We start from the raw sequence: 18,319 nt of genomic DNA on the forward strand, positions 1-18,319 counted from the left end.
TTTTTTTAAGTTCAAATCATTCAATACATCTCTATTGGTTGAATGATTGCTGTGAGCACCATCTAGTTTGCTGACATCCCTGCTGGTATGTGACAGCTACTTACTCACTGCAGACTCAGGGAGACAGAATTCAGCAGCAATCACTGCTTCCAACTACTACCTGGATTTATCACTTACTGCCAGAATTCTAGAATAAAACAAGAGTGATAATCACCAAAGGTGATTCACCATCAGAGACTCCACCTATGGATTTTATTTTGCCCTGAGAACTAGTGAATCTAAGGCTATATTTTTTTAAAGGTTTTATTTATTTATTCATGAGAGAGAGAGAGAGAGAGGCAGAGACACAGGCAGAGGGAGAAGCAGACTCCATGCCGGGAGCCCGACACGGGACTCGATCCCGGGACTCCAGGATCACGCCCTGGGCCAAAGGCAGGTACTGAACCACTGAGCCACCCAGGGATCCCCCCTAAGGCTATATCTTATTTTGTATTCATGTACCATAAAAAAGCTGGTTTAAAGATTGAAGAATTCAGAGGACAAATCACTTGCTGGATTATGTTTATTAGACTACATGGTTGATGTAATATTATTTTCTGATTGTCTTGTTAGATTAGTGTGGTGTAAATATAGCTCAGCAAAAGATAAACCTTCTTTCAGTGACTCTCAAACTTGTCCTTCCTGAGACCTTCTTTCAAGTGTCTGCTGTTCTTGACACCTGATCTGAAATGGCACTCATCACATTGTACTGGCTCTCCCTGTTTTATTTGTCTTTGTATTTATTATATATTGATTTGTTGAGCTGTTTGTCACTGCAGTTGTGGTGGTGGTTGTTATCTGTCACTTTCCCCAAGAATAGAAGCTCCACAGGAAGAGGGGCTTCATATTTTTTGCTCCTGTGATACGTTCAGCACCTAAAACATTCACTCACATTAGGCATGCAATAAATCAGTATGAAAACACATAAATTAATGAATGCTATTAATGTGAAAAGTGAATAATCAAATGAGTGCTGTCAAAGAGCTCATCCTGCGTTATTTCTCCACTTAAGACTAAGGCTATAGTCATGTATAAGGATATAAGAACCCTTCCATTATAGACTTGATTGGAGCTGCAATTTACTTACAGTATATTTCAAATACATCTTATAAAACATGGAATGGATTAGGTCATATGAAAATAATTCTTCAGCTAGTAAGTTTTGTGTATATACCATTTCTAAAATTCTTAGTTACAAAGAAAATAGAAACAAATGTACGTTAAATCTATCTTTGAGATTTAAGGGGAAATGATTTATCTACATTAAGATTATGAAATTCAGAGATTATCTGCTACTTTTTTTAAAGATTTTTATTTATTCATGAGAGACACACAGAGAGAGAGAGACAGAGGGAGAGGGAGAGGGAGAAGCAGGTTCCCCACAGGGAGCCCAATGCGGGACTCAATCCCTGGACCTAGGATCGCGCCCTGAGTCAAAGGCAGATGCTCAACCACTAAGCCACCGAGGCATCCCTTATCTGCAACTCTTTGTTGATGATTCAAATATTATTGGTATATTATCTCTATTTTGGCTGCCATTAATCACATTTATAAGTGGTATGTAATATAATTGGGATTAGATCAAAATCCATGATATCCATGGTTTATAACATTACCCATCTATGGCCTTGCTGGCCAGGGAGGTGCATGGATATGACTTGCAATGTCATGCTCCCTTCTCTTGTAAAATAATAGAGGCAAGGAAAGAAAAAAGTATGAAATTAAAGTTGCCAATGGAGAATTGGAGTGATCATACTGAAACCTGAATTTGGAATGCTGACCTAGGCAACTGTTGACAGAAAAAGAGAAAGGAAGAAAAAAGCAACAATGCCAAATTACTCATGTCTTTTTTTTTTTTTCAAATTACTCATGTCTTACACAAATATGCCATAAGCCTGTTCCCCACCATCATTATGCTAAATGGAAGAGATCCCCACTCATACCTAACTCTTCCAAATATAGCACATTTTCCCTTTCATGAGGTTCATATGAAATGAACTTTATCTGCTTACAAGTTTATAAGGTATGGATAACTGGCAACATATTTACATACTACGAACCTCAGGTGCCATGTGTAGACTGGTCTGTATTATCATAGAAGTTATCTATGGCTCTATATATAGGGTATTATGTCATTTTCAGATAGTGAAAGTTTTACTTCTTACTTACCAGTCTGGATGCCTTTTATTTCTTTGTCTTATCTGAGTGCTGTGGCTAGGACTTCCAGTACTATGTTGAATAAAAGTAGCGGGGCCGGGGGGGGCAGGGGGAGTTATTTCTGGTTATAGCTCTTGGTGCAAAGTAAATTAGAAGACTGAAGCAGTTGTTTTGAATTGTCTTGTCATTACCTTCATCTTTCTTTCATGTATATCCACTGCCAATGACTATAAATTGGGCAGGATTATCTGGGAAAAAGAGAAGAGAGGAACAAAATACAACCTAAAACTGAAGTGTAAAATAAGATACAAGAGCACAAAATAACCACCAGAGTCCAGAGTTCACAGTTCTGAAGGTGGTGTTTAGAATTGTTAGCAATAATTATTTTTATTTTTTTAAAGTTTTGATGTCATTTTATTCAGAATTTTGCATTTGTTTCTTGAATCAATAAATACCATACAAAACAATGTAAAAATGGCTACCATTTTCTCTCCCCTGCTCCTCCTACCTGGGGACAGTGTCTGGGTCATTTAGCTCAGGGGCTCTTCAGATTTGGTCCAGGAAATGAGATTGAGTGACACTATAGCCCCTTGAATCTAACTAACATTATATTTTATTGTGTTGATTATTTGTTTTGACACCATAGGCAGCCATTGGAATGGCAATTTTGGAGTGAATCTGTGAAAAGTCAGAAAGATCTAAAATAAGAATGTGTATGAATGAGTTTAATTTGCATGTTTCAGATGAGAGAACAAGTTCTTGGTAGAAAACAAAAATCCTTTTTTATCTGGTTAAATAAAAGGGAGAGACTATTTTCTAGACTTGAAAGGAGTATCACCATTAATTTGACTTATATCATTCTCTGAAGACCCTGTACCCCAAGTAACCAAAAGAAATCTTTGAGGATCACCTATTGAGCTGATCTTAAAAAACATTTCACTGGCTTTTATTCTGACTAATATACTCCTAATAGATTTGCTCTTGCACTTCCACACAGGAGCCTTCTTTCTAGAATTTACCATATTTATTTTGTTATCTAAGATTTAGCAATGTTCAGACTCAGAGCCACGTTCACCTAAAGTGCTTAATTGCAACTCAGTATTTGCTGAAGAAAGTTCGAAACTTCCCTTTCAGAATATTTTCCAATATGTTTCCCATTTATTCTGAGTACAGAATGACAGAGAGCACCAGGCCAATGGCTTTCTTTATCTTCTGTTATAATCCACTCTTCTTATTATCGTTAAGCAAACTCCTATTGAAGCAAGTAAGGTTTAAGAGGCTGACTTGAATTGGACTCAGCCATCCATTGCTGTTTAGCAAAGGCTGCCTGCAGAAAGGACCGCTGAATGCTCATCTCCCTGATTTATCTTTTCATGGTTCTTCTAGATCTTTTCTAGCAGTACTAAGAAGGAAGGAAGGAAGGAAGGAAGGAAGGAAGGAAGGAAGGAAGGAAGGAAGGAAGGAAGGAGAAAGGGAAGGGAAGGGAAAAAAGAAAAAGGAAGAAAGAAATTACCATAATGAAACATAATGTTTAAAATTCTTAGCAATGTTTTGTATACATTCTTCTCTAAAAAATCACTAACAGCTTTTTGGAGAAGCAGGGTGATGTAGACAAGATATAGTATTTAACTATCAAATTATGAGCTCAGAAGGGGAATGCTGCGGACATTATCAGCAACAGCAGGCACTGCTACACTGAGAACTAAGTTGTCAACAAGTTTCATAATGCTTCAGTGGTTTTAGCAGTGTTTGTACTTGTTCTACTCTTGGCCACTACCAGCAAAAATTCATAATTGGGGGCTTATAGCAGTTGTGAAATATCTGTGTGATTTACCGTCAGGAGAATGGCTTCAAAAACTATCAATGAAAATGCAGAAATGACTTGTGAGTAAATTATATCTGCCTGGATTCCTTTCATAGCAAAGAGTTTTCTGTTTCTTCTCTGAAATCACGGAATGTTAAAGTTGGAAGAAAGCTTAGAGATGATCTCTTTTGACTTCTTCCTATTACAGAAAGTCACCTGAGACTTGATGAAAAGATACGGTTTGGTACAAAGAGTGCATGAAATTTCAAAGGTTATATTGTGAGAAGCTACTACAACCTCAAGAAGAGTTACCATAGGGCTGCAAGGAGTAAGGAGTTCTAAGTGGACCAGGCAGGTTGGGTAAAGAACAGAAGGCATCCTTGCTTTAGACTCTTTGGTCTCTCATGAGCAGAATCTGAGGTATCTGCCACATTTGCCTGAATCTAAGTTTTCTTGCTCTGAAAGAGGAGCTCTTCCCCAGGGTGGGGGGACCAAGAAAGAACTATTTTACTGTTACTTTTTCCCCCCACACACTATCTTCCATCTGCTCCTTGTCCCTGACCACCTCTTTCTGTTTGTCTAACCCCCTAGTATAGCTCCTGACTCAACTGAAGCTACCTTTTCATGAGTTCCTATTTTCTAGGGTTTTGTTTTTTTTTTTTTTTTGCTTTGTTTCCCAGTTCAATGTCCCCTACCAACACATGATCCAATTAAACCTATAACCATAGCAGTGGAAAATCAGATACTTATAAAAATGTATTCAACAAACAAATCTGAATTGGCACAGTTCTCGAAGCTATTCATTCACTGAGGGTGAGTGAGGACCCACTCAGCCTTGTAGGAAGACAAAGAAATAAAAATGATAAGGAAAGGAAGGAATAACATTACACTGGTCAGTGATCATTTGTTAGCCAAATATAACACTTTTCTGACAGTGAATTGTGAAAAGGTGGTGAATTTTATTAACAGATTTGAATGGGGTGTTTTTTCATCATTGATAAGAGCTTAATATAAAAATTTGATTTTTTTGGTCTTGATTCACTCAGTAGAAGCTATTGTGCCACTGGGTCTTGAGAAATTTTCTAGAAATCTCTTTGAAAGCATAAGTGTACAGCTCATTTGTCTTAGTTTAGTTGATCTTATTGTGTTGCTTTTGACACTCAGTGTCCTTATGTCATGGAAAACTGCCTTTAATAGAATAGATTTTTCTCAAGACCTCTGCCAGATGAGCCAGCTTACAATTGGACACGAACCTTCTCAACTACACTCAATGTACATCTCAGAGAGAAAGTGGCAATGTTCTACATGAAGGCACCCCACACAGCTTCAGTAATGGGGCAAGTGGGGATCACAAACACATTTACACATAAATTTTCCTGAAAATTCAACTAGACTATATATATTTGAGTTTTTATTTCCTACATGGTCATATTTCTCACAGCACCAAGCACAATCTTACACAGAAGACTTCCCCCAAGTCCTTAGAACTGAGCTGAGCTGAGCATGAACAGAAAAGAAGGGAAGCCCAGAAAGAGGATCATTCAAGAGAAGCAGCAGCTTACTCACTGGGTGCACTCCTCAGCATCTCATCGCACATCTCTTTGTCTTCATTCTAGTTGGAACACAAAAATACAACAGGGAAGGCAAAGAAGTCCCTCTATTAAATGACTTAAAATACATTTAAGTCCTTTATCTACAGCTCTCTGAAACCTTTGGGGAGAGTACTAGAAGTGGTCGAGCAATGACTCGCAAGCCTGGATTCTCTCTTAAAATCTTGTCCTGGATATTTGCCCTACAGGAAATCTCCACCCTGATATGCTCCTGGGATCTCAAACTCTGAGTGTCCAGTTGCACTCATTGTTCATGTCCCAGATCTGGTTCTTTTTCCCGAAATCACTCCATTTTTGACAGTGTTTACACCATCCTTCTAGTTTTTCATGTTATATACTGTGGAATCATCTAATAATTTTTCAGCTAGAATCCATCATTTATACTTATTAGCCACTAAGCTTCCATGTCCATATAATCATTCTTTCAATCTCAGTGCAACCATCCTATCCCCATGATAATCTTGCCTGAATTACCATCAAAACCTTCCAACCAGGGGATCCCTGGGTAGCTCAGCAGTTTAGCGCCTGCCTTTGCCCCAGGGTGTGATCCTGGAGTCCCCGGTCAAGTCCTGCATCGAGCTCCTTACATGGAGTCGGCTTCTCCCTCTGCCTGTGTCTCTGCCTCTCTCTGTGTGTGTCTCTCATGAATAAATAAATAAAATCTTAAAAAAAAAAGACCTCCCAACCAGTCATCTCTCTGTTATGCTCTCCCATGTTTTCTATTCATTGTGAATACAATTAAGTTTATCTTCTAAAAATCTGCTTTTCTAATATAGCTTTGTTCACAATCCTCTAATAGATCCTATCTAGAGTAATAGTCCAACTCTTCACATCATCGTTTAAGAACTTCATTTGTTGGTCCTAAGCTATATACCCAGTCTTAATTTCTTTCCCTGTACAACATAAACTATTACACTTAACAAAGTTGTCACTGTCTCATCTGTCCTCCCTGCTATGTCCAATTCATTTAGCTCCTTACTTGTAAGTAATACCTCTAACCATCTCATCTGTAACCAATGCCTACCCATTCCTTAGAAGACAATATAAATCCTTTACCATATGAAATAATCTCCCTCATCTTTAAACCATGCTAATTTATACATTCCCCTTGTATTTACCAGTGAAGGCATCTGATCCTGGGCTTTTCTTTCTTGGGAAGTTTTTGATTACTGATTCAATCTCTGTATTTGTTATAGGTCTGTTAAGATTTTTTATTTCTCCTTAAGCCAATTTGGTAGTTTCCATGTTTCTTGGGTCTCTTACCTTTTTTAATCACCTTTTATTTTTCCTTCCATTTTCAGAGGTTAAATAAAGCTGAAAGCGAGACGAAAAATATTCCCCTTTTGAAAGTAAATCCAAATGGAAATGTGGTAACTAGTGTTAAGCCAGCTTCCTCACCAAAACTAACTAAATGAGACAAGAAAATGTCTCCACCTTCCATGTAATAGATTGCCCTTAATTATATGTTCCTATGTTTTGAAACAAAATTTCTAAGGAAAACATGTTAACTTTGACCTCTCAAAGCCTTTCTAGATTTGTTTTTTTCTAGAAAGGTAAATTGCCCTGAGGCTCTAAGTGAGGAGAATACTCAACACTTTATCCAGTGAACTTTTGCTAGGGAACTCAAAATGCAGTTTTTCCCATCCTCTTGTCATGTTGCTTCTCCTGGAAATTGTGTATCAGCTTTCTATATGTTTTCACATAGCTGAGAGGATGTGTGTGTGTGTGTGTGTGTAAGAGAGAAAGAAAGAATAAAATAGCCATTTTATTGGTGATTATTAGTCACTCTGATAGGAGGCAATGTTTAGTTAGGATAGTATTACCCATACCCCAAAATATCTTCGGATATAACCGATATCTTTATTGCTTTCTCTATATAACTATTACCTCTTATAATCTGATCACCTAAATTATCTTAGTCTAGGTAGTCAGCATAGATTATTATTATGCTTTTCCAGGGGAAAGAGGAACACTCCTGAAACACACACACATACACAAACACAAACACCAGCTGCTTCTCGAACTTCATTACTCAATAAGCATTTATTGAACACCTACTATGTATGATGCATATATTATGTGGTACTTCAAGTACATAGTTTGAACAAAGCAGGCTTGTTTTGTCAAAGATTCAGGTCATGATTCCTTTTGTCAAAGATCCAGTTCATGAGAATCCTACTGTTATCATGAGCAGAGTGCAGTAGTGCAGTTGAACAAAACAGTTGGAGGCTCACATACCACTGGAAGTTAAATGGTAATTCAGCAGTGACCCCAGAGCTTCTGCTGCCCAGGAAACATTTAATAGTGTTACCCAGGAAGTATCATGACACTGTACAAAGGGGCATCTGTTTGCAACTCTAACCTCAACAAAGAAGCAATTCTTCTTGCCAAAGGGACTAGAATAAATCCCTTCCCTTTGCCCCAGCCTGCCCAATACCACTGATCCAGCAGAGAATGCCGAATGCTCACAATAGACAGAAGGCTGCAGAATCAACCAGACCAACAAGAGCCACACCAGGGGTTAACAAGGAAAGTAGGAAGCCAACACTTTGCTGAGCATATTGGGGGAGAAGCAAAACCGTAAAGCCATTGATGCAGTCTTTACCCAACACAATCTCCACAGCCAAGTGTAAGATAATCTACCAACAGCTCAAAATGCAGAAATGAGGAAGCAGCTGGTCTCAGAACAGACACCCTGGGAAAAGAGTGGCCCTGGCTACAGAAAAGAACATGAGCAGAGCCAAGGCTGGACAAGCTTGTTCTTGCTTTAGTGGTGTGAAATTGTGGCTAGACCTAGCGTTGAATTCCAGCTTTGCCACTCTCCTGCTGTGACATTGTGTAAGTCACTGAACCCCTCTGAAGCTTAGATTTTTGCCTGTAAAACAAGCTTCCAAGATTGTGAGAATTAGAGAAAATGAATATCAAGTAGGCATTCAATAAGTGGCAGCTACTTTTATTTTGAAGCATGTATTCAGTCATCACAAATGAATCCCTTGGTACTCCTTGTTAAGTTCCAACAGGTCTTTTGCTGTTAAAAGTCTCATGTTGGATGCGGATGCCTTCATGACAGAGGCCTTTTAAGTGGCTTATTTGTGCCTAAATGCAATATACCTGATGATGCCCTTATCACGTATTGGTTGTATTTATCCGTCTCCTTCACATCTCCTACCTCTGCCCCCTCCATACTAGAAGCTCTTGGGAATCAGTCCCGCATCTCATTCATCTTTGTCCCCAGGGATGTCATACTTCTTACGCATAGTAGGTACTTGATGAAATTTAATACTACGTATGCCTCTCTTCCATCACTTTGTGCCATATTTCCATACATTTTTCACTTGAACAGTCAGATCATAAAAATGCGAAGTAGTTTATGTGTGTATCTGTGTCTGAACATGTGTATCTATGTACATGCCTGTGTATGTGTCTGTGTGTAGAAAATGGCAAACCTCACCATGTTCATTAATAGCTGGGTGTCCGTACATGCTAAGGCTTTGTTGAGAGTACCTTTTCTATTTATTGAAGAGAATGCCTGTAAATGGGACTTTAAAAAATGTTTATATGTATTATTAAGCGGTGATAATAGTAAATGCATATGAAGAAGACTACTATGCTTCAAAAATAAAATGTAGTCATTTAATCCCTGTGACTATGTATATATTTATGTCCTGAAAAGTATTTAATATGAGTATGTCTAAACAGATTAGGATTCAAAACAGCAGACAGTTACTCAATTGTGGCCAATGTGGACATTAACCATTGTGCCTCATTTTCTATTCATTGTTGCTAATTTTAGTCTTCAGGCTCCCATATAGCAATTTTAAAACTCTGAAAATTCCATGAGCTCTTTTGTTAAAACCCAGCCTCGCTCGTGGTGATCTCACTGTTAATTATTTTTTAATAAGTAGCTTTACTTCAGCATCCCAGAACCTGTTTGAGCTGCCAACATTAAAAGATAGAAACTACAGAAAGAACAGCAATATCTCTCTGGAATTACAGAATTATCAAGCTTCTGAAATACAAAGGCTTTAGAAGTCAGCAGGCTCAGCTTCCCTCCCCAGTGTCTCACGTGCTCTACCAGGTGATTCACGGGAGACACGACAGGCTCAGCCTAATAGGTGTCCCCGGTAGCTGCCCAGAGCTTACATGCAGTGTTGGGGGTCTATTCTTGAGTGTCCTTGAAACTACATGAATCAAAGTATCAAAACTATTTGCATAATCAAAATGTGTGTGCTGCACTTCTGTGTCCTTGTGGGAGTTCCTCCACTGGCTCCATCTAGTGGCTCCTTGCCCAGTTGATCACCACCCCGAACCTCCCCACCCCCCAGCTATCCAAGTTCCCCACCATGCATTCTTGGAGGCTTATGAATGGTTATTCTGGGCCACTGAAATGGGAGCTATTATCTACAGATGGTAGATACAACTTAACGCTTTCTCATTTGTCTGTGGGTTGGTGGGCAAGTTCTTGGGTAGCACTTCTGCTGGGTGATTACTTGGATGGGCAGTAAGTGGTAATCAAGAATATGGTCTCTGGAGTTAGGTTGGCTGGTTTTCATCCTGGTTTCAGCACTTACTGCTTGTGTGATCTTGGACATTTCACATTTTGTGCCTCCACCTCCCTTTTCATAAAATGGAATTAATAATAGTACTTATTATAGGATTCTTGTGAGGATTAAATGAATTAATACTCATAAGTCATGTAGACTACATGGCATTTAAGAAATAATTGATAACAATACTAGCTGTATTAACTTCGTCAGATAGAACTGAGAACAAACCGTCTATCTCCTTATTACCAGCTTTTGCTCTGTTGGCAGGCTGTTCAAGCTGAACTCTGAGGTCTGATCCTATGAAATCTTTGCTAGTCTTTCTATGTCCCACCTCTCCCAGTCCAGGAATGAAGTGGCAGCTAAAAATTTACTCTGCAAGTCTACATCAGAATTTTCTCTCTTCTACTTGGACCAACTTTTTTTTTTCTTTTTTAGTTTACTACTTTGTTATTTTTTCACTCTCAGGTCTTATAATGACATCTTTCATATTCCTTCAACCCGAAGTAACTACCCCACTAGATCAGTAATTAGTGCCTCTAATTGCCTGGGGAAGATAGAGAAGGCCTCTATAGTAGAATGGTGAACAAATGCCATGAACAAAGGAGGGCAAAGGAACTTGGTTCCTTTTCTTGGAAACAATATTCTGACATATATATCTGGAACTATATTTCTTGCCCCAAAATTTATGCTAATACCTTATTCAAATTTACATAATCCTAAAAAACCTTACCATACTCAATGAGATACACAAATCCTATGTGAATGCTACCAAGTGATTGACTACACATATTTTTAAGTTAGAGTCTAAAGCAAGCAAGAAGACTAACAAAGAATATTTAGCTCTGTAATCTAGAAATTTCAACATTCAAGCCTAAGGCAGGTTAGTGTGCATTGTGATTTCATAATATAACTCAGGGATGTAGAAATTATAAACTCAACGGAAGAAGGTGAGATTTCAAAAATTCAGAAGAAAAGGAGAGCTGAAGAAATATCACATGCATTTGACCTGGCCAAATCACTGTCTTATTTCTCAACCACAAGCTCCCCTGACTGAATTTGATTATTCAGTCTTAAAAAATAATAATTGAGGTCCTGAAAATCAACATATTATGACACATGTATAGAAATTACAAAATCACATGGAAATAAAATGCCACCTTAGCAAGGGAGCTCAGAAAATTTATTTTGGGCACTGAAATTTTTATTTTGGGATGGGAACATGAGAATGCATTTAAAATTGTTTATTGACAGTTGGTAAATCTTTTTTTTCATTTTTTTTCTCTGCGTGGTACAGATGGGAAGCTAACATCTTCCAAAATCATTTCTCAGTTATACATATGTGTAAATTAGCCTGTGCAAATTACAAGTTTTCTTTGTCTGCTTTATTAAATCCTGTCAAAGCTGTTATTAAGACTGATTTTATATTGTCTACTACTTGTGAAAATTGACAATGTAGGTTTGTGAGTTAGTCACTTCAAAAGACTTCTAAATATCTGATCAAATGTCAGCAAAGTAATGAAAATGCTCACACACCATTAACATTTTCATTCATATAAATATATTACTCATTTTAGAAAGATTCCCTACATTGGGGCAGCCATTCTGGAGCTCCTGTCCCCCTGATAGCACAGACGGTGAGTTTCACTGTCAGTTTAGATATCATAATGACATTCTAGTGGACTTAGATAATCCTGCAGTTGTCCTCTATTCTCATCCCCTCTAGATTTATGTGAGGGAAGAAAGTTAGATTTTCTAAAACAATAAAGATCTTCAGACTGACAAACACCACTCTTCCTCCTCCCCATAATTTCTCCTTTCAAATGGTTTCGTCTCCAGGTTACAGTGAAGCCCAGTTTGAATTTGAGAAGTTAATCACTCAAAAGTCTTGCCCATGGTTCAGCCCTTAGTTCTAATTACACAGTGGATCCATGGAGACCTTATGACAAAGAGCAGAAGTAACCACAACAAATATAAGTATAAAGCACATTGTTGAATAGAGAAATTTTCAGGGTCTGGTTTTATTTTCTTTTAGAATTGCACTTAGAAGAGTTGAATTTTCTTGTGAAGTATTAACAACTTTTCAATCCTCTTCTATATGCATTCCCCCTTAAAATTCTAAGGAGTCTAAATTTAAACCACTATGATATTAAGGAAAAAGAATTGTACTTCATGTGTTCTGCTTCAAGCATGTAATTGGAAAGAAAAAGGCATCAAAAATGAGAATAATGACAAGGCATTCAGGCATTGAACTGGCATATTTGAAAGTTGTGACTTATACTGGATTAGCCATCCTAAAGCTTATTGTTGGTGCAGCAAAGGGAAAACTGATTATAGTGTATAATCTATACAGAATTTGACCACATTCACTTAATAAATACTCAAAACTGGCACTTCTTTAATAAATATAGTGTCTGGATTTTAGAGAAGGATGGAAGCCCAAATGTCCATAGATCTTTTCTCTAATATCCTAGAGAAAAATAGACTTTAATAAATGCTTACTGAGAACCTGTATTTGGTTAGGTACAGAGCTGCGTGGTGGAGATTCCACAGTGAAGAGGATGGAGCTAACCCTCTCATGAGTTAAGAGGTAACTCAGAATGAGTATGATAAAGGTCTATGTTATGGGAGAAAATTATTTTTAGCTGGATAGAGGGTGGTTTCATTCTTTGAGAAAAGTTGGCAGATAGAAGCATGCTTACGGATAATTGGAGGAAGGTAGTTCAGCTGGGTACCTGTTTGGGATATTCAAATGAAGATGGGTGGGACAATGGAGTCTGCATATTTCAAAGCTCAAGACAGACATTGGGCTGGAGAGTAATCTGGGAAATTGTCAGCTTTGATCTTTGAAATCTCAGGACTGGCTGAGATCAACAGGGAAGAGTGTGCAGAGAGAAAGAAAGAGAGAGCCCAGGGAAGAAACCGTGAAGGTCACTAATATGTAAGGAGTGGACTAGGGTGGGGAAGCCTGCCCAACAGCCTGAGAGCCAAATATCAATGCTGAAAGATGCAAACCAGCATGTGCCCACGGCAAGAAGGGAGCAGAGTTCATCTTGATGAGTTATGTAGTCATCTGCTACGAAAATGTTTAAGAAAGTCCATCTGCTTAGAATTTATATAAAATTTTTATCATTTAAATATCACCTGCAGTGTGAAAATATACATTAAATTTGGACAAATATCTTATAATTCACTTATCAAGAGTTATAACCAAGGAACACTATCAAGGTTTTTTGAACCGTTCCTTAACCTTGGTGGTCAGGACGTTTACCAATAAACAGCAATTTCGATTAATGTGGTATACTTTATATGACCATGTAGGAATAAGTAAGCATGTATTTTATTACTTTCAAGCTGATATAATTTCCTCAAGTAATTGATTAAAGTATATTGATGATCCATGTATACACTATCCTTCACCTGCACACAAACTTGATTCTCTTGTCTTAATATAAATCAGTGCACATCTGGGATCGCCAGGTAGAATTAGGAGACAGCTCATCCCCACCAATGTAAAGAGGAAATTTCTAACAGTAAGTGCTATCAAAAACCCAAAAGCTATACGGTGAAGTTTCGTGTTGTTCCCAGAAACTGGTAACTATTTGTTGAATTTGTATGATGTGCCTAGAACTATTTAAGGCTCTGGAGATAAGCTTGTGGACAAGAGTTTAAAAAAAAAAAAAAAAAAAAAAAAAGACCCTGAACTTGTAAGGCTTCCATTCCAATTGAGGGAGATAGAATATAAATAAAATTAAAAATTTACAATATATAAGGAAAGCTAGCAAATAGTAATAAGTGCTATTGAATTAAAAAAAAAAAGAGTGCTCTGATCATGCACACCATGTTAGATGCTAATAGTAACTTTCCTCCAGGAATGAATAAATTGATGATTTAGGAGAAAAGAAGTTTAGCTGTAAATGAAGTTTTGAGAAAGTAAGACAGAATTGGATATAGAACTGAAGTCGAGGGATTGGCCTTTTACACAAAAATCTCATCAAAGTTACAAAGGAAAGGAGAATAGATCATGCACATCTCTTTGCAACTCCACTGTCACAGGACCTGACATTAGTATTTATATGAGAAGAATCAGTGCATGGTACAAATCAAGGGTTTTATTTTTCATGGGCTAACATTTGCTAAACATTTACCCGCACATCACTGGCTAAGTGTATGAATAGGCTACTATATTTCCTCTTCTCAAGTTAAGGCATTCCTGCCTGCTATTTGCTTCTGTGAAATATGAAGCAAAGTTACCACAGAGAGGTATAGACACTTGAGGTATTTAAATAAAATCTGAATGGCTGCTGTTACTGGATGCTACGTAGATTCCTGTATCTGGTGGAAGTTTGAACTAGATGATCCTGGAAGGCCACCCACTCTATGAATATATGATAATATTGGGAAAATGTTGCTAAGGAGCAACAAATTCCAACTCATTTTTTAAACTTCGCAAATTTTCTCCCAGAGTTGTAGATATAAGACTCACTTGTCACTTTTCTTATTTTATTTCATTTTTATCACTACTATTCAATTGCTTGCTAAGCAATTTGAAAAATCTATAATTCTATGATTTAGAACTTGATTGCAATCTAGAAGAACAAAAGAACCAATCAGATATGGGGACAAGAGGTGTATCTAAATGGTTGATATTGTGGAACTGGTATAAGAATTTTAATTAGAAAAGTATCCTAGGCTAGTTCTGTGTGCTTTTTTGTTTATAATTTATTCTTTTAATATTTTAATTTTTGGCCATTGTCAACAGTTGTTCTTTGGCTCAAAGTTGCAATGCAAGTACTACAGGGTAGTTCAATATGGATAAGTAAATAGAACCCTTTTGGCAAGTGACGAGTCAGACAAAAATTTCAATACTGAAATCACACTAGATAAAACTATTGAAATTTTATCAAAATAAATCATATGGGAAACTTTAAAAATTGACACTATGCATATTAGAAATTTTCTTGTACCAATTGTGAAACATTTATTTTACTTCTTATTTCTTAAGCACTGTCTAGAAGACTTTGGTTCCTTAGACATTTGCACAATTGTGCAAGGGGGCTAAGGGGAGGAATGTAAAGCAAAATAATGTTTTCAGTGGGTTGTAGGGCCAGATGCAAATACTGGAAAGTGCACTTGTTCCGGAATTACGTCTTCTTGCTTTCCTTCCTGACTACGGTAAAGGCAGAGGATCGTTTCTGCAGAGAACATTATAACCACTCCAGGTGAAAAATACTTCTATAGTCTGATGTAGATTGTGTATGTAAGGGCTTTTTTACAGGGAGACATGAGTGAGCTGATAACCCTCAGCTAAGTCTTTGGGCACTTTAGAGAGAGATGACCTCCTCCCTTCTTCCTACAGTGGACGAAAACATTCAGTCCTACCCTGGAACCATAGTCTCAGCTGCTCTTCCTTTTGAATAATGACTAATAGTGATGGTTTCTCAATTCCAGAAGTGAGAGGTACCCAATTCTAATTTTTATCCCAGTTTCAGAAAGTCTATCTTGCTCTGAGTCTGGTCTTTCCCAAGAAAGTTGTTTTTTGGAAAAAGCCCTTGGCATACCACTGTCCTCCATATCATTGGCCCATCTCCAGGTAGAAGCTCCTCTTATTTGTAAGACAAGTGACATTTCATAAACATAGTAGTGCTCTTCCACAGGGAAATTTGAAGTTGATGCAGCTTGTTTGAGAAGTGGATTTTGTTACTTGAGCATTTAGACCTTTCTCTTCTTGATGCAAACCCTGGAAGTTATTATAGGAAACTGCGTCTAATTGTTGTTTTGTTTTCTCTCTTACTTGTGTGGTACTCTACTTTATGGGAGTAATGGTAGGTACCATGGAGGGTACCTGGCCTGTCTCCAGTAGGTCAGAGAACAATGTTAACACAGTTCAGATACATTCAAGTGAGATTCAGTAGAAGGAACAAACTTGCCGTTCTTTACAATTCCAAAGGTATCTTGAGAATAGATTCTATTAGTGTGATTTGGCTTTTCTGGTCTCGGAAGCCAGAGTGCTTTCAATATTCTAATTGCTTGCATACTATTTCTAGAATAATTCATAAAGGTACTGTGAATTAATAGCTATGAAGAATCTTTCAAAATACAGTTTGTGAGAGTCTGGATCCTCTTTTTTACTGTGCATGTGACTTTCCCTGTGGCCAGAAGGTGTGGGCTATGCCTCTGTTAACAGACTTCTAGGGACTCAGCCTTATTTTATTACATAAAGGATACACGGATGATGACATTATCTTACCAGAAGATTTTTACATAACTGATGCATGACTGCTACCTGGCTGACAGTCAGTGACTGCATAACGCTTCGCACCGTCAGGTAAACTTTGTTTCAGGAAGGTTAAAAAGTGAAAATATGTACACCTAACATTGATGAAATAACATAATGAGGGAGAATTTCCTAGATTGCTCCATTCATTTACAGATTTGATAAATAGCCTTTGAAGAATTGTTCCTGATGGTTTGTCACTGCTAATGCAATTTGTAGCCTTCAGATGTGTGTTTGATCAACTGGAAGGAAAAGAATGGAGGGTAGGCTGTAATCTCTGGATTTTCTTCATCATGCAATGGAGCTTAAATTCTCAATGCAGAATGGACATTTACCATCATCACTGAGGCTACTAAAGAAATTAATTGAAAAAGTGGGAAAATATTCCTTTAAGTCAGGGAAGCAATGTTGTCACCCTCTTATCCCTCAATTACAATGTGCAAAATCTCACTGGTATTTTATTGAAGATGCTTTTATAGCTCTTTGTGTTTCATTAAACCCAAAACAATCTCTATAATATACTGTGGCAGGTGCTGAACTGCTGCTTGAGTTACTCTATGGAAAAGCCTCTTGTGGAGGCGCATTAACTCTCTCTAGCCTCAGGAGGACCAAGTTGTACAGTCTGATTTCTTCAAACCGACGGAGAGTTTTGTCTGCTTGGAATGCCATCCACCCCTTGATCAAGTGGTTCTAAGTTGTTCTTCTCCAGCAAGCCTTCTCACTGCTGCTGACATTTGGGACTATGTCAACAAGAGCTATCCAGTGATCTGTAAGATGTTCAGCAGAACTCTTAGCCACTAGGTGCTAGAAGTACCTTCTCTACAAAAGTAACAATCAAAAATATCTCCTGACATTGCCAAAGGACCCCTGGGGCACAGAATTGACCTGGCTGAGAACCATTGCTCTACAGTGCTCTTTTTTTAAGCTAGAGATACCCTGGAAGGATAAGGTCTGATATTTCCAGAATTGGTTCACACCCATATAATTATAATGATCAAATGTAAAACCAAAGGTTGAACTAGCCAGGAATTAAATAAAACCAGAAAAGCTGATGCTTTCAGCTTATAGATTCAAAATTGCAACATGAAGCTACACTATAAGATAATTTAGTGTCAAGGGTGGGTTTTAAGACAAGCAGGATGATGGCAAAGACATCTCCCCCTCTCACACAATTTCTGTGAGGGGAAAAAACAAAACTTTCAGATATGTGATAAAACAGCCAAAAGCACACCAACTCAGTGTTATTCATTGTAGACTGTTTTGATCCTATATATATTTTTAAGAGGCAGTAAAAAATTAAAAGTTTTTCATAAAGAATGAAGACAAAGAAAAATAACAAACTGTAGTATAATTCAAATTAAAATGTTATTATAATAACATTACTCCTACCCTAATTAGTGTTTTGCTCCCATCCACATGAAAATATTTGTCACCTAAGTGCATCCCCAAAAGTACATCTTTTTGTATATAAATGGCTTTATTCTTTAGTATTCTTTAGGAATTCAGTACTCACAGCCATGATTGCTTGTGATTTCTTTTTAAAACAACTGTCTTGGGCAGCCCGGGTGGCTCAGCAGTTTAGCACCGCCTTCAGCCCAGGGCCCAATCCTGGAGTCCTGGGATCGAGTCCCATGTCAGGCTCCCTGCAGGGAGCATGCTTCTCCCTCTGCCTGTGTCTCTGCCTCTTCTCTCTCTGTGTGTGTCTCTCATTAATAAATAAATAAATAAATAAAATCTTTATAAAAAATAAAATAACTGTCTTAAAAATATGTCAAAACAAAAACTGCATTCATTTTGCACATATAGAAATAAATCTCCAAGAATTTGCCAAAGAAAAGTACTGATCCTGATGCCATAGTATGAAAAGCCAAGTATGTCAACACCTGCA

The 18,319-nt window shown here is 37.6% G+C and overlaps 1 protein-coding gene and 1 long non-coding RNA gene across 2 annotated transcripts in view; one reads left to right on the plus strand and one right to left on the minus strand.

Annotated features, from left to right (window-relative positions):
* Positions 1-18,319, plus strand: part of B3GALT1 (beta-1,3-galactosyltransferase 1) — a 503,874-nt gene that overhangs the window by 302,626 nt on the left and 182,929 nt on the right. The window lies entirely within an intron of this gene.
* Positions 583-12,068, minus strand: LOC119867823. The gene is made up of 4 exons (XR_005384658.1): positions 11,944-12,068; positions 5,563-5,612; positions 2,209-2,444; positions 583-914 (listed from the first exon to the last, which is right to left on the minus strand). It is a non-coding gene; the product is annotated as an uncharacterized LOC119867823 (long non-coding RNA).

Source organism: Canis lupus, chromosome 36 (genome assembly GCF_011100685.1).
Source record: "Canis lupus familiaris isolate Mischka breed German Shepherd chromosome 36, alternate assembly UU_Cfam_GSD_1.0, whole genome shotgun sequence".
In the NCBI taxonomy this organism is placed as follows: Eukaryota; Metazoa; Chordata; class Mammalia; order Carnivora; family Canidae; genus Canis; species Canis lupus.